The sequence below is a fragment of the Gossypium arboreum genome, chromosome 7 (assembly GCF_025698485.1).
Source record: "Gossypium arboreum isolate Shixiya-1 chromosome 7, ASM2569848v2, whole genome shotgun sequence".
Classification (NCBI taxonomy): Eukaryota; Viridiplantae; Streptophyta; class Magnoliopsida; order Malvales; family Malvaceae; genus Gossypium; species Gossypium arboreum.
In genome coordinates this window covers 73,685,506-73,701,646 of record NC_069076.1, presented here as the reverse complement: position 1 = coordinate 73,701,646, position 16,141 = coordinate 73,685,506, and the positions used below count along the sequence as shown (strand labels likewise).

Genomic DNA, 16,141 nt, shown 5'->3' with positions numbered 1-16,141 from the left:
TTTTTCTATTGAAATTTATTTCAAATACATAACACTATATTTAAATTTGTAATCTGTTATATTTTTAATAATATTTAAAATATAGATTATATAGTCAAATTAAATTTTACAAATAATTAATATCAATTATTTACAAATATTAAAAATTGTATTTCATATATCGAAATATGAATAATGAGTTATAATAAATTATTTTTATATTTATACAAAATATTATAATATTAACGAATTTGAATATTGTTTAATGCATATTTTTACTACACAACATCATGTTTATCGACATTTTATTTCTCAAAATCACTTTTTGACAGCAATATTGAACACTTAAATATTAAATAATACCTTTCAAAAATATTTTTTCATGACACTTTTCAAATGCAATGAGAAACTAACCCTAGGTCCAATGTTTTTAGAATTGGATCGTTAAAATTGGATCGGTGGCTGAATCAATCAAACAACTAGTTTATTAGTTTGAACAATTTAATTAAAAATTATTAAAAAATAAAAAGCATGTTCAATCGTTAGTTCAATCGTTTCGTACAAATTCCGAATCCAACCACTTTAATACCATTCTCTAACCTAATACCCTAACTAATTCCCTATTCGAGTCCAACATCATTTCCTAATCATATAAAAATATTTGCATTTATAATCTACGCTTCCTAAGTTTATAACAATAATACTTCTCAAATTGATATAATACTAACAAAACAATTATGAGTGAATTAAAATTTTGTTAATTAAATCTTAAATCTTTTTCGACTTATTTTGAGCTAAATATTATGACATCTTGAACGAAATAATTAAAATCCTGAATTTAGAAGCAATTGCTAAAATTTGATGATAATTTTTTTGTTGTTCTTATAATTACTTATATATTTAGATTTTAATTATTTATCATCTTTTAAATATTTTTATAATATTCTGAAAGAATAAATTTGGATAAATATTTAAATTTATTTTGATTTAGCATATTATATCAACATACTTATTCATAGAGTATGTTACGTATCAATTTTTATTACTTTAGTTGGTCACGCCAAGATTTATTATTATTTTATTACCAAAAGTTTAATTGAATCAACTTTTTTTCTTAAACCCTCAATTACTTAATTAATTAATTTATAAAATATTTTTAGTGAAAAGAAAATTAACTTAAAACAAACTAATTACATAGAAGATCTTTGAGCAAGGTTAACACTTGTTTTGACAATAGGTACGATTACTAATACTTCCCTTGGGATTTCTTCAAACACTATAAAGTTTGACCTATATCAAATGTCAGTTTGGCCATACAATATGCCAATTTGTTCAACTCCCTAGGATATGTTATATGGCCCAATGTCCAAACTTTGCTAAAAGTTTTTGAATTCTTCTAATGAGGCTTAAAGTTGAAGCTGTCAAGAAGAAATCTTGAATGAGCACCTCCAAACTATCTGTTTGAATTATTATGTTCTCAAAAATCTTATTTTGGATAAGGGTCAACTCATCAAGTTGTCTAAAGATTTGTTGTAACCCAAATTATTAAGAATAAGGAATGGAGTTGAATTTCTATAAAATGAGTGTCTGATAAGGATTTTAATTATTGCTCCATTCAAATTGATTTTTAAATCCTTATATATATTTTATTTGTGTGGATGAAGACTGCTAATTATATTTGACCGGAAATAATCTAATGAGGAGGCTAAGACCCCATGTTTTAACAGAAGCTATGTCCTTGATCTATGGCTACTGTTTTGGAGGGGGATGAAAGGGAGATGCATAGCGGTAAGTAATAATTATTGAGAAAAGAAGCTTCTTATTATGAGGCTAGGTTTCTATTAATATTATAAAGACCTAAAAGGGTAAGTTTGTGAGTTGAGTTGGATAAGAAAACGACAGAAAGGTAGGGATCACAGCTGATACCAACCAAATCAAAGATGATTCCTTTTTTCCTTTATGGGGTTTGAGTCATCCTGTTAGGGGATACTATTGTCGCCATTAATTTACACTTTCATCGTGCTGAGGCCGCATATCGGCTAACCCCCACTCCTGCTGGTGGGGCCTTCATTATATATGTAATCGCATCAACTCTCTCTGTGTGTATGTTGTTTTCATTATTTGGAAAATGACAATTAGAGTTGTAACTTCAGACAGACTTAATTTCTCATTCTTGTTTCTTCCAACCAAGAGGGACTAAAGTGGTAATTCAGGATATATCTACATTCAGTGCATTGGTGCTCCTCCCTTCCAATTGCTCGACTGCGACACATGGTATTTATAGCGTATATATCTCTCTTCTCAACCATATGATTTGTCACAGATAACAAGTTTGAAATTATTATTTACAATAGAAGTGGTCCTGAAAACCGACTAGTTTTGACAACCTTTTATTTTTTGCAATTTTCCTGCTTTTGGATCTCCTATGTGGGGGAGGCCTAAGCTTAGAGGATCGACCGACGTTTGATTTATGAGATCAAACTCTCTTCTCCCTCCTCCTACTTTTAACAAAATTTGTAATTCACTCCTTACATTTTAAAACTTCAAATTTAAATCATGCTTCTACTTCTTTTCTTTTTTAATTTAAAAATCGTTGTCCAATATAATATCGTTAGTATTTTCTATAAAAAATTTAATATTTTTTTGTAAATAACATATTACATCATGTTAGGATAGCCTAATCTACATATCAAATTGATAAATTTTGAAATATACTAACGATATTAATGATTTAACTAAAACTTTTAAATCAAAAAAGAAAAATAACTTAAATTTTAACTTTCAAAGTATAACAACTAAATCTCAAATTTTGCCATAGTTGAGGGATTGTTTACATATTTTAACCTAATAAATAACAAATATTATTTTAAAAACACTAATCAAATCACAACTCATTGAAAAAGTGGAATTGAAAATTTTCTCCAAACATTTAGATCAAGTTCGAATACTAAAGTCATTGATGCTAAACAGTATTAGTTTTAGAACGTAAAATGAATAAGAATATTACAAGAATATAAGTGGGAGGCTTTTTTTCTTTTTTTTTTACAGTCCAGATTCCTTTTAAAAAAATTGTTAATGTTTACGGTAATATATGAGTTTTGTCGGATAAAAAAGCTATTATAGTCTTATTTGTAAATTTTATGTAAGATAAAAAGAAGGTGGAAGATTTTATTTTAAAATTTAAAATCATATAAAGAAGATAGTAACTAAGATTAATCAAATAAATTCATAAAGGAAAAAGATTAATCAAACAATTTCAAGTTGGTGGATTAACCCAACATTAAAATTCAAAATTTTTAAAGAAATCTAATTTTCTTGAGCATCCAAGAAACAAATTTTTAAAAAAAAGAGAAAGAAATTCTCGACAATCAATGCAATAAACCACAATGTAATATGAACATAAAAGGTAATTGTCTTAAATTTTAGATTCGCTTGGAATCTTAAATAATTTAAATAAACAATTATAATGGGATTACACCATAAATTACGATATCTTGACATTATTCGAAATGTAAAATTTTGTAATAGTTGGAATATTGAGAATCTAAATTCTACAATCTCTATTTAAAATATAACGTTAGATTCAACAAACTAAATCCCATATAAAAATAGTTAAATTATCCATCCCCATTCTTAAATTATATTTAAAAAGAAAGAAAATAGATGATTAGATTGATAGAATTGTGTTAAGATAATATATAAAAGAAAATAAATTGATAGATAGGTGGAGTGTTGGAATTGGCATCATTGATTATTCATTTATGTGGAAAATAAGCACTAAATGAGTAATCTAAAGCCTTAGATGATAGTTTTAGTTGTATCATGAATTTGGTTAGGTTTATGACGTTTTAATTAGGTCTAGGATGGGAACCATGTCCACTTCTAAAATATCTTGTTTTATTCACAAGAAAAGGGTGATGTAAGAAGATTTTTACAATTTCTTTTTTTTTTTTAATTATTCATAACATAATTTTCCAAGTCATTAGATTTACTTTTGCATTCATTTTAATCAATTTTCTGCAGCTCTGGTCATACTATTCAATTTTCTCCATTAATGACTTTTTTTTATTCTTAATTATCGGGAAAAAGTTTAAAAATTAGGACAATTTTCTTAGCAGCAACAATAAACCTTTGAAAATCAACAAAAGCAAATAAAATTCTCTCTATAGGCTAATGCCAATTCAACCTACAAAATTTAATCATTTTTATCCTACATTAGACTATGCTAATAGTCGGCCAATCCTTAGGGAAATGATCAACAGTGTTAGTCTATTGTTTTTTTTTTTTAATTTTATCATTTTTGAAATTTAAATTTTAAATCTCCAACTGTGAAACCTAAATCCTCAACTCCCAAAATTTAAAAGTTGAATCAGAAACACAAAATTTTAAAACTTAAATGAAAACCGAAATTAAAACTCCAAAATTTAAAACTTAAATTTGAAATTTAAATTTAACTTTAAAAATTGAAAAAAAAAAAGAGTTGAGATTAAAATTAAAAGTTGAGATTTGACGGTGTGGAATCATTTACCTTCACAGATCTAATTATCCATGGAATTGGTTGGACATGAACCTTCTGATAACTATGACTTATATTTACTTAAATTTGATTAAAAGGAAGTAAATAATTATTGCAGTGCATGTTGGGTCCAGTCGAAATCCCCTTTCACAATAAAAAAGAAAATATTCAAATTATTCCAAACACGATTAAGTTAACCTAATATACATTAATATAAAAACACATTTATTGCAATTGTAATAACATTACAAAAAATAATAACGTCACATTGTCTATATTTATTTTTTTAATAATTTAATATTACATTAATATTTTTATCCTAAAATTTAAAATAAAATTATTGATATAATGTTTCATACCATCTTTTTTCGACAAGACATAAATTTATGTGATAGTTAGGCAGAGATTTGGGGAAAAGGTAACTTCATGGTGCGTGCAATTGGTTTATAAATTAGAAAGATGGTCCCTTTTTAATAACGGACAAGCAGCTTACTTCTAAAAGGTAAAAGCAAATCTTAAGGATATTCACTAAACCTGTCGTTTCATGTAATAAGATTAACATAGCCACCACCTTCGGTTGTCTCACTAATGTCTTTTCCGTCCACACCTCAATATTAAGAAATTCAATTTAACAAAAGTCCCTCCCCCTTCCCTATGTTTTGCTATCAAACAAAAGGAAAGTAAAATTATTTTTAGTTCTAGGTTTAAATTTTAGAATTTTAATTTTGATTTAAATCGATGTTATTAAATTTATTGATTTAAATTATGTTATTTCTCAAATTTTATATAACAAATATATTATTAAATGTATAATATTATATTAGTATAAAAAATCATGTTATTTTAGTTAATTAATTTAAAATTATTATTTAAGTCATGATTAAAATTTTAGAATTTGAAATGTTTTAAAATATAAAATGTTGAAAATAAAGAAGAAAGAATAAATCCATGAGAAATTATTTAAGTATAGGACTTACAATAATAACTAACAGAACTTGACCTGAAATTAAAAGGTTAGGCAGATAAATGTCGGAAGAATGATGAGCGATGGCAAATGGGACAGCCGCTAAAATATGGGTTTTGAGTGTCTTTCATTGATAAAGGGATAAAAGAAGGGGAAATAGAGTTATAAATTAGGTATGTATGCCACATCCACTTTTTAATGTAACCCAAAATTGTAATTGACAAGACTGAATCAGAAATGTTAGAAACGGACCAATGAATGCCATTTTCAGAACTTCAAGTTCTGAGTTCACTTTTAGGCACATGTTGTTTGAGCTTCATTTATGCGCCGAAATCAAATCTTTTTGTTGTTTTGTAGATTGAGGTAGGCACAAGTTTGGTTGGTTTTTTTTTTAATAATGCAAATCTTTTTTAGATTTATAAGAAGAACATCGATTGTAAACAGGACAATCAAACATTCGACTGAAACGGTATACTATTACCATTTAAAGGCTAATCCAGTTTTTTAAAGACAAAAGTGAAAATCAACAATGGGGGACTACCGAATTGTCCCATAAAATCCGGCCACAACAACAACGAATGATCTTAAAATTTTAATTGGCAGCACCAATTCCCTCACGTGCTAAACCTATACGTAATGCCTTGCCTAACTTCAGCCACAAACTAACCTTGTCCCCAAATCTCAACTCTTTTGTATTAAACTGAAGCAATACACCATGTTGCTTTAATTGTTTCAGCTAGTTTTGTCTTTCTATGTGCCGACTTTAATGCTATTCCTGTCGACTGCTAAAAATCTGGCACAAACCCAAGTTTCTTGGCAACAACTCCATGGATCAGTTTTCAGCAAAGAAAAAAAATAAGATGATTTAATAAATGAATTTTAAATTAGTATAATATATGTATGATTCTTGTAAAATTTAGTGCCTGTTTCATTCTGCTTTACGGGGAAAGCAAAGCAACATGGGCGCTAAATGAATGGTGGTGGGCGGTTGAGAGGGACTTCAATTTTTAAAAAAAAAATTGAAGGAATTGTAAATAGCTTTCAATCTACTTATATTAATTTAGAATACGAAATTGTAAATAGATAAAATATGGGTGTTGGAAAAAAAAATCGGTCATGTTTTATTTAGTTAAAATATTGTTGTTATATAAAGGCAACAAGAGTAGCTTAGGAATCCAATTGTTGGTAAATGTTGAAACAGAATTAAGAAAGGATGCAGTATCACGTTTTCCTTTACGTGGACCGCCTATAATGGAATTTAGGCAGTCCTTTCTATAATCTCACTCTCATCCTTAGCTATTCCAACAACCACAAGTACTCCAACTTTGAGATTTTTGGATTAATGCCGCCCTCTTCTTCTTTTTCTTCTTCGATTCACTGCAACAAAAATGGTTTTAAGCTGTTTTAATATCAAATTTTGTTTTCCTTTCTTCCTTTAAACAATACTTTTTTTTTTTTTTTTGCTTCTTGTTCTAACCAATGAGTTTTTTTTTTTAAATGCAATATTTATATATACATATATTTCTATTGACAATTGTTTTTAAAAAATTGACCCTCAACTTGTTAGAAAGAGTCTAATTTGACTATTATCATTTAAAAAAGATACTAATTAAAACATTAAAATTTTAAACATAGCTATTTACATGTCAATTCATTTACACTTCATACTAATTTGCTAATTTTTATGAAACATATATATAATTTTAGATATTTTATAATTTTTAATTTATTTATTGATATGCTATGTAAATATGAAAAACGAGTGAAATGTATTATTAAAAATTAATGTGTTTGTCAATATTTTCATTTTAATGTCTTACTAAACAATGATGTTATGAGAAGACAGAAAGTGAAATGTTGGCTGTTTTAGATATTTAAAAATATAGGACAAATTTATTTACATGGGTTATCAATAAAATTTTAAGCAACTTAGTATGTTGCTTAATACATTAAGAAATTGTGGCGTATTAAATGTTTTAAGTGTGGGTTGAAGTCATTTATGTGGTAGTGTAGTGTACTTGAGAAGAAAGTGAGAATGGGTAGAGGTGCATGACATTTGGCTAATCTATCAAATCAATCCTTCATCATATACTTTTAGATTCATTAGTTTCATGATTAAGCAATTTGGAAAACACGACGTTCACACATGCATTAACTTCACCATTCACCAACTCAACTTTATAATTTTAATTCACCACAGTTTTTTACCTTCAATTAACCTCTAAATCTACACTTCACTTGCTTGCTGTCAAGAAACCCTAACTCCCCACACCTGTCTACATATATATTTATATATATATATATATATATTTACATTTAATTAGTCTATATTTTAATTTTTAATTAAGGTAGTCACTATAGTACTGGTGGACATATTATTTTTCTATTGATACTAGTATGCGTACTTGTACTAATTTATTTTGATATACTTTTTGATTTATAGCTATTTTTAGAACATTTGATATGTGTATATAAAAGGTATTTACAAATATTATATAATGAGATTAAATAAATCTCAAATATAAAATACTCATAAAAATAAAACTTTGATTGAAGTAGTAAAGAAAAATAAATAAAATGTTGGTGCCATTAGTTCAAATCTCACAAAAAAAATACTCATCAATTATATAAAATATTCTTTAATAATACAATCATTCATTAAACAAATTCAAAATAAACAAGAAAAAATATTTTATAAATTAAATAATAAGATTATTCCATTTTATACATATAATAATTCATAATTTAACAAATGTCAAAATATATTTTTAGTACTGATCAATACATCATATTCTGATCAATACAGACAAAATCAAGTAATACGTGTTAATATGATCGATACCAACAAAAATTTACATCAGAAAAAAACCCATGCATGTTTAACCTAGTTAGGAAAGCTTAAACAGAAAGGAAAGAAATTTGAAAAAATATTAATATTAGGGAATATATATAAAAAGTGGTAAAGACAGATTGAAAAAGAGTGAAGTGATTGATAGGATATAGAGACCTAGACCCACTTTATAGCATTGGACATCCATCACTAGTAATTATACATTAACCATATCAAAAGTTCCTGCTCGTGAATTGAATTCGTTCATCTCTTTTTTTTACCTTTACAAAAATGCTTTCAGGGCTTTTTTATTAAACTAATCCAAAAAAATAAATTAATTATTAAAATAATTTATCTTTTTAATTAAATATAAAAATAACCAATTTTTTAGGGTAAAAAGTGATGGAGCCATATGATATAGTACCACCACAGTGCCACGTCAGCAAGGGGTGTTAAAAAATTATTTTTTGGTGGAGCCATGTTGAATGATGCCACCAGTATAAAATATCATGAAAATATTTAAAGTTCTAAAAAAACGAAAGACTTAAAAATAAATTTACCGTTTTCTGGTAAAGCCATTCTAAATGGCGCCACCACATTTTTGCCTAACACGTTTTCTTTTTCTTTTATTTTCATATTTCTTTTGTTTTTTTCTTTTATTTTCATATTTTTTTTACTTTTTGATTTTTTTCTTATTTCATTTTGTTTATTTTGTTTTATTTTTATTATTAACTTTAAAAATTTGTAATGTATATTTAAAATGTTTTATAATACTTTTTAAAATTTTAATTATTATTTTTAAAATATTTTTTAACTTTAGATATATATTTGTGAAATTAATTTTTATATATTTTAAAATATATTTTTCAAATTAATTTTTAAAATTTTAAATATTAATTTTAAATATTAACCATATTTTTAATAATATAAAATCATTTAAACTTTTAAAATTTGTAAATACAATTTCTTTACTTTCTTTTTAAATATTTTAACTTTTTTTAATTTTTGAAAAGTTTGGGGACCTTAATAATAATTTTTCATTTTGGTGGAGCCATTTCAAATGGCGCCACCAGTTTCTGTCACTTTTTTTACTTTTTATTAAATTTTGTCTTTTTCTTAATTTTTTATTAAAAGTAAAAAAAAGGGTGGCAGGCTCCATCCACCAGAAATGAAAATTATTATTAAGGTCTCCCAACTTTTCAAAATTAAAAAGTTTAAAATTTAAAAGAAATTAAAGAAATTGTATTTACAAATTTTAAAAGTTTAAATGATTTTATATTATTAAAATATGGTTAATATTTAAAATTAATATTTAAAATTTTAAAAATTAATTTGAAAATACATTTTAGAATATATAAAAATTAATTTCACAAATATATATCTAAAGTTAAAAAATATTTTTAAAATAATAATTAAAATTTTAAAAAGTATTATAAAACATTTTAAATATACATTACAAATTTTTAAAGTTAATAATAAAAATAAAACAAAATAAACAAAATGAAATAAGAAAAAATCAAAAAGTAAAAAAATAAAAAGACAATTTATTAAGGAACAAAATAAAAAGTAAAAAAAAGAATATGAAAATAAAAGGAAAAAATAAAAGAAATATGAAAATAAAAGAAAAGAAAACGTGTCAGGCAAAAAGGTGATGGCGTCATTTAGAATGGCTCCATCCGAAAATAGTAAATTTATTTTTAAGTCCTCCTTTTTTTCAGAACTTTAAGTATTTTTCTGATATTTTATACTGGTGGCGCCATGTTGATTTCCCTGGTATTTTATATTGGTGGCGCAATTTAACATGACTCCACCAAAAAATAATTTTTTAACACCCCTTGCTGACGTGGCACTGTGGTGGCGCCATATCATATGGCTCCACCACTTTTTACTGTAGAAAACGAGTTATTTTTGTATTTAATTAAAAAGGTGAATTATTTAAATAATTAATTTATTTTTTTGAGTTAGTCTAATAAAAAAGCCATGCTTTCAGCCTCCAACCGTAAGGATAATTTCAAATTATGCGGACTGTTTTGTCGGAAAGTTGGATGAGATGTAATGTATTTTACTGTATGGTACAATCAAAAGTTTTGTCCATTTACAATCATGTTTTACCTTTTAACTGTGTACGTAATTTTGGCTTAAATTGCATGAAAAAACAACAAAGAAATCCTTTCTTTTGTTTGTTTTTGTCCCTTTTCGTAGGAAACAGAGAAGGTACATGTATGTATACCAAATAGGGCAAACAAAATTGGAATCCAAATTGCAGCTGAGACAGGACCCGATGTTTCAGATCGTCAATACAAACTTCTGTTGTATTAAGCACAAAATGTTTATTCATGATTCACAACAGCTGTTAAATGTTTATTAAGCACAAAATGTTTATTCATGATTTCTTCTCATATTTTGGTGTCAATATCAATCATGGTCTTTGGCGCTGTTTTTGAATTTATGCAACTGATTTCATCAATAAGGATTTAGAAATTTTTTTAGGGGCTGAAATTATAATTAAATTAGTAAAAATATAATTTTACCATTTTAATATCCATATCTTTATAATTATTAAATAATTAAATTAATTTTTATTATTTTTAATAAGATTAAAATATAATTTTATTTTTACTAAATTTAAATTTTTATAAAATTTAAAAGTATCTAAATGAAAATTTCCATTTTGGGGCCTGCCAGCCCCGGGTACGCCCCTGCTAGCCGACATGAAAGTTTTCATCTAAGGAAGCTGGAAGATTCATGTTCCAAAAATAGTTTTCTTTTCCACAAGGAATTTGTTGCCCCTGAACTGACGTTGATGGCCCCAATAAGCTGCACATTATGGATACTGATTCTGTGCTATTCAAAAGTTGGGCTGTATGACAGGCTCAAAACTGCTAAGCAAGTGATATGGATTTTTTTAATTAAGGTTTGATCCCAATACTCTTTTAAAATATAAAATTTAGTCAGGTACTTTTTAATTCTAAAACATTGAGTCCATGTATTTTTTTTATTTAAAAATCTTGTCCCTGAGCTAATTCCCGTCCAATTTTTCTGTTAGTTGTTGACGTGGATCTCTAAAAAGGGTAAAATAGTTTTTTTAGCCCATAATATTTTTAATTTTTGTTAATTTGACCCTTATTCTTTATAATTACATAATAAGTCTACAGAGATTTTTAAAAGCATTTTTTTTCATTTTTTCCATAGCAATCCTAAAATTATTAAAATAAAAACTCTTTAAAATTTTAAAAATAAAAATAAAGAATTTAATTACTAGAGTCCTTTATTCTTCGGTTTTTGCTTTCAATTTGAAACACAAAATAGGAACAATTTTGCCATTTCTTGTACTAAAAGTAATTAAAATCCAACTTTAAAAACATAAAGAAACTAAGACGCAACTACATTGGTAATGTGCTTAATCGACGTATCTTTATTATTTATTTTAATTAATTTTGGATATAAATTCTACTTAATTTGGCACTTGATTGATCATTTTCTATATAAGTACAGCTATTGCTTGATGTGTTGGGAAATGAACGGATAAATGAATTGCATGAAAATTTTGGCACAAGAGCTTAAGTTGATGCACAAAAGGAAGAGCCTAAGATTATTATTATATTTCTATTATTTCCATTAACACTTATTTTTTACTAAATTATCAAATTCAGGGGTTTAGGATTAGTTAGGGTTTTAGGTTTTTAGGGTTAGGGTTTATGATTTTAAATTGATTAAAATTTTAACTTAATAATTGTAATAATTGAATTTGATATTTAAAATATTCGTATTTACACCAATCGTATATTATTTTTGATTAAATATCGAAACTTGGAGAATTGAAAAATAATTTTGACGAGATGGGTTCTGAAAAATATCCTGAGAATCCCGGGATATTTGAAACGTTTCTGAAAAAAATGCTCCGGATAGTGTAGGAACCCGGGCCATACAATGCCGTCATGTCCACATCGAAAGGACTATGCAAACTAGAAAACAAATATCAATTCCATTATAATATGTAAACGAGTGGTTTTGTGAAATAATAATAAATATCATCATGTTGTGAAATCATAACAAATTACAACATTAATTTTGTGAAATGATAACAAATATCAACTACCATTTTCTTAGATACAATGTTAATTTTGTAAAATGATAATAAAGATCATCGATACAATATAAAATTAATCTGTGCATATGTCGGTTAGAATCGGTGCCACATCGGGGTGATCAACGGTTACGCGCTGGATTCCTTCTTAATTTAGCTTCCGGGTAGGGTTGTGGTTGTAGAGATTGTGGTCTCGGTTGCTCCTCTTCTGTGTAAAAGGTTTGAAAAGGGGGAGGCGTTACAACCACCATTTTCCTTTTTAGGTTTTAGTTATTATTATATATAGTTTTAATTAAGGTGAGGTGTTTTACAGTGTAGCCTCCTTAATTTGGCCTAAACATTATATTCGAATTCAGAAGATTATATTGACCACCAAAATGACCCATTAAGCTATCGGAGTTTTTAGAACAATCATTTTAAAAACATTTGTTTATCTTAGAAGAAAATTTAATATATTTTCAAAAAAACTCATGAATTAATAAAATTGATTAAGTTTAACATTTTTCTTGTAACAATGGTTACTTTTGAAAACTTAGTTAATTTTTAAATTATTTATTCTTTCAAAATTTATTTATAATTTGGCAAAGAAAATTAATATTCAATTTAGTTTTAATTAAGTTAAATCGAATTGTTTAATGCATAACCAAATTTAATTCCATGTTCAATATCCTAAATTCAAATTAAAAATCATGCATGCTAATTAAACCCTAAACATAAGTCCCATGCCACAATATCAATAAAACAATACAGTTCCGAAATAATAGGAATTATGAAAATAAGACTAATAATACTTCTATATAAATAAAACGTTTCTAAGCCCTTTGTATGTCATGTCCGCATCCTAACCTAGTCGGTTATCTGTAGAAATAGAAATAAAATGGGAGTGAGCTATGAAGCTTAGTGTGAGTTCCATCACAAGAAAAACAGTGCAGAATAATAAACCAAGCACACATAATAACAATTTTCAGTATAATGGCATTCGTATAATATAGCAGATATTAACAGTTCATTCGAGCATGCTTATGAGTGCCAATGCAATGCAATTTCAATTTAACAAAAAAGATCGTACTCCACTGTTACACTCCACAGTAAGAGTTCCCTAGAACTCTTTTAATTCGGACACTCCAGTTTGTGGATGAACCATCAGTATTTGCAGGTCAATACGCTGCCAATAGGTTGTGAATGCACAACTTGTTTGCAGATAAAAGCTTCCAGTAAGTTTGTGGATAAATCACCAGTGTTTGCAGAGTATTAAACTGTCACTACTTCTTCCTTGCAATCGTCCCACCCCATGCAATGCAGTATTACATGCTAGTAATAGTATAGTACAAAAAAAGTGAACATGCTTAACATGTATTTGGTTCAACAGTAGCAGTAGACATGCTTAACCTGTATTCAGTTCAATAGTAACAATAGGCATATTTAACATGTATTCGGTTTTCAACTAGTAACATAGTGGTAAGAATAACAGTATCAGCTTACTAGAAAGACAGTGATAGTAAACACGAAATATTCACATATAATCATGATACAGTGGCAATTCAATCATCAAATCATAGATGCTAGCATGTTCATAATATCAAAGACACAATTGAGTAAATAAAATTTCTAAAAACAGTATGAGGTTTATACAGGACTAATCTAAAATTTAACCTTTATTCTTTAAAAGTACATAACAAGTCTATAAAAAAATTAAAGAATATATATTTTTCAAATTTTCCATAAAATCCTAAAAAATTAAATATATAATTTTAAAAATTCAAAATTACGAAAAAATAAAAAATACTTTAAAATTAATAAAACAAAAACAAAAACAAGGAATGTAATTATTAGAATCCTTTGTCTTTCGGTTTATGCTTTCAATTTGAAGCACAAAATAGGAATAATTTGCCATATTCTTGTACTAAAATCCAAACTTAAAAACCTAAAGAAACTAATACATAACCACGTTAATAATGTGATTAATCCACATATTTTTATTATTTATTTTAAGTGTTAAATAAGAAATTAGTGCTCGAACTTATTCACTTCTTCCAGATTAGTACTTATAATTTTTTTTTGTCCAGATTAGCACTTGAACAATTTTTCTTTCAACTAAATTGATACCCAAACCTAACACCGTTAAATTCAAGAGAGGTGAGAAAATAAAATTGTGACATGTGGCATCAATACATCATGATGATGTCATAATCTAAAAAATTATTTTTTTTCTTTTTAACTGTTTTCCCCTTTTTTTTTTTGCCATTTTCTCTTTGTCTAAAAAAATTAATTTCCTTTTTTTTTTGCTTGTTTTTTCTGCCATTTCTTCTTCTTCTTTCTTTATCCTCCCTCAACTGGTTTTGCTGCCTCTGTCGCCAATGGTGGTTGGCCTCCTTTTCGGACTGGAAATGGCACAGGAGTGTAGCTCTCCGTTTACTCATTCAATTGCTCAAATTAGATTTCTCAAAAAACTTTTCAAAAGTCATAAAAGTGTCTTTAAACTTTCAAACTTCTCTAGCTTGATCTAAAGATCCGACCATCCAATCATAGTGTAACTTTGACAACAACTTCCTTTTGATATGACAAACCTCTTCACTATTCAGCACTCCCAAATAGTTTCCAAAAATCTCCACATAGATTTTTATTTTGGCTTTTGATTCTCTCTCTTTTTTTTTTTTTTTTCTATTCTCAAAAATATTCTGCAAAGAAAACATTTTGGTCTTTAAAAACCATTAAGAAGAAAATGTTATTCTGGTAATTGATATTCTAGTTTTCTTGGTCCGTTTTCGCGTGATTTGGGTCCATGCAATGGATTTTCCAGTGGTGAGTCTTTGTTTAAATACAAAGTTTCCATGTGATTATGATGTTGAAATCCAGAAACTAAAATTTTTGTTTAAAAATATTTTTCTTTTTTCTTTCTTTCATTTAATACAAAGTTCCAGCCTTATATTATTAGTGAGGATTTAGTTTGGTTTGGTTTGTTCATAAGCATTTGCAGTTCCTACTCTTATTTTGAATATGAGTGGTTTTTATTTCTAGTCTAAATTCATCGCATTGATGTCTAACATCTTCCAACCTTTCTCCTATCTTCCTTTGTTCATCTCTTATGCATCTTTAATCTTCCTTTATCTGTCTTATGTCTTGTTTCAGGATGATTGAGGAAGGTGAAGAGAAACCTGGGCGAAAGGAAGAAGAAGTAATAGCTTGTGAGGGAATCGAGCATTGGGCTTAAAATCACTCGATTTTTCAATTTGTATCAGATGATATTCAAACCCAGAAATAAGTTTTGAAATGTCTAAAAATCAAACCCAAATATTTGTTTTGAATACTATGTATTTTGGTGCAATTTTGGATTTGGAGTTAAAAATTGTTAGGATCGAAAGAAAAACATAAAAAAGAAATTAAAAAGCCCGGAAATCAGAATGGGATTATGTTGGATGATGAGGAAGAAGAAAGAATGCAAAGAATAAAAGAAAAAAGGAGATGGGAAACGGGGAAAAAAGAAGGATAGAAGAAAAAAAAATGGAAATACTTTTTAAAAGAAGAAACGGTAGAAAAAACAGAAAAAAGAAAATTAATTTTTTTAGAAAAATAGAAAAGGACAGAAAAATAGGGGGAGAAAAGTCGAAAAGATTTTTAAAAAAATTTTAGATTATGATATCATCGTAACGACATTATGCTTGGGTACTGTTTTAGTTAACCGAAAAAAAGTTTGTGTATTAATTTAAGATAAAAAAGATTATAAGTACTAATTTAAGAGAAGTAAATAAATTTAAATATTAAATT

The 16,141-nt window shown here is 26.9% G+C and overlaps 1 long non-coding RNA gene across 1 annotated transcript; it reads left to right on the top strand.

Moving 5' to 3' along the window:
• Positions 1-14,636: 14,636 nt before the first annotated feature.
• Positions 14,637-15,681, top strand: LOC128295611 (uncharacterized). The gene is made up of 2 exons (XR_008286154.1): positions 14,637-15,178; positions 15,506-15,681. It is a non-coding gene; the product is annotated as an uncharacterized LOC128295611 (long non-coding RNA).
• Positions 15,682-16,141: the final 460 nt, after the last annotated feature.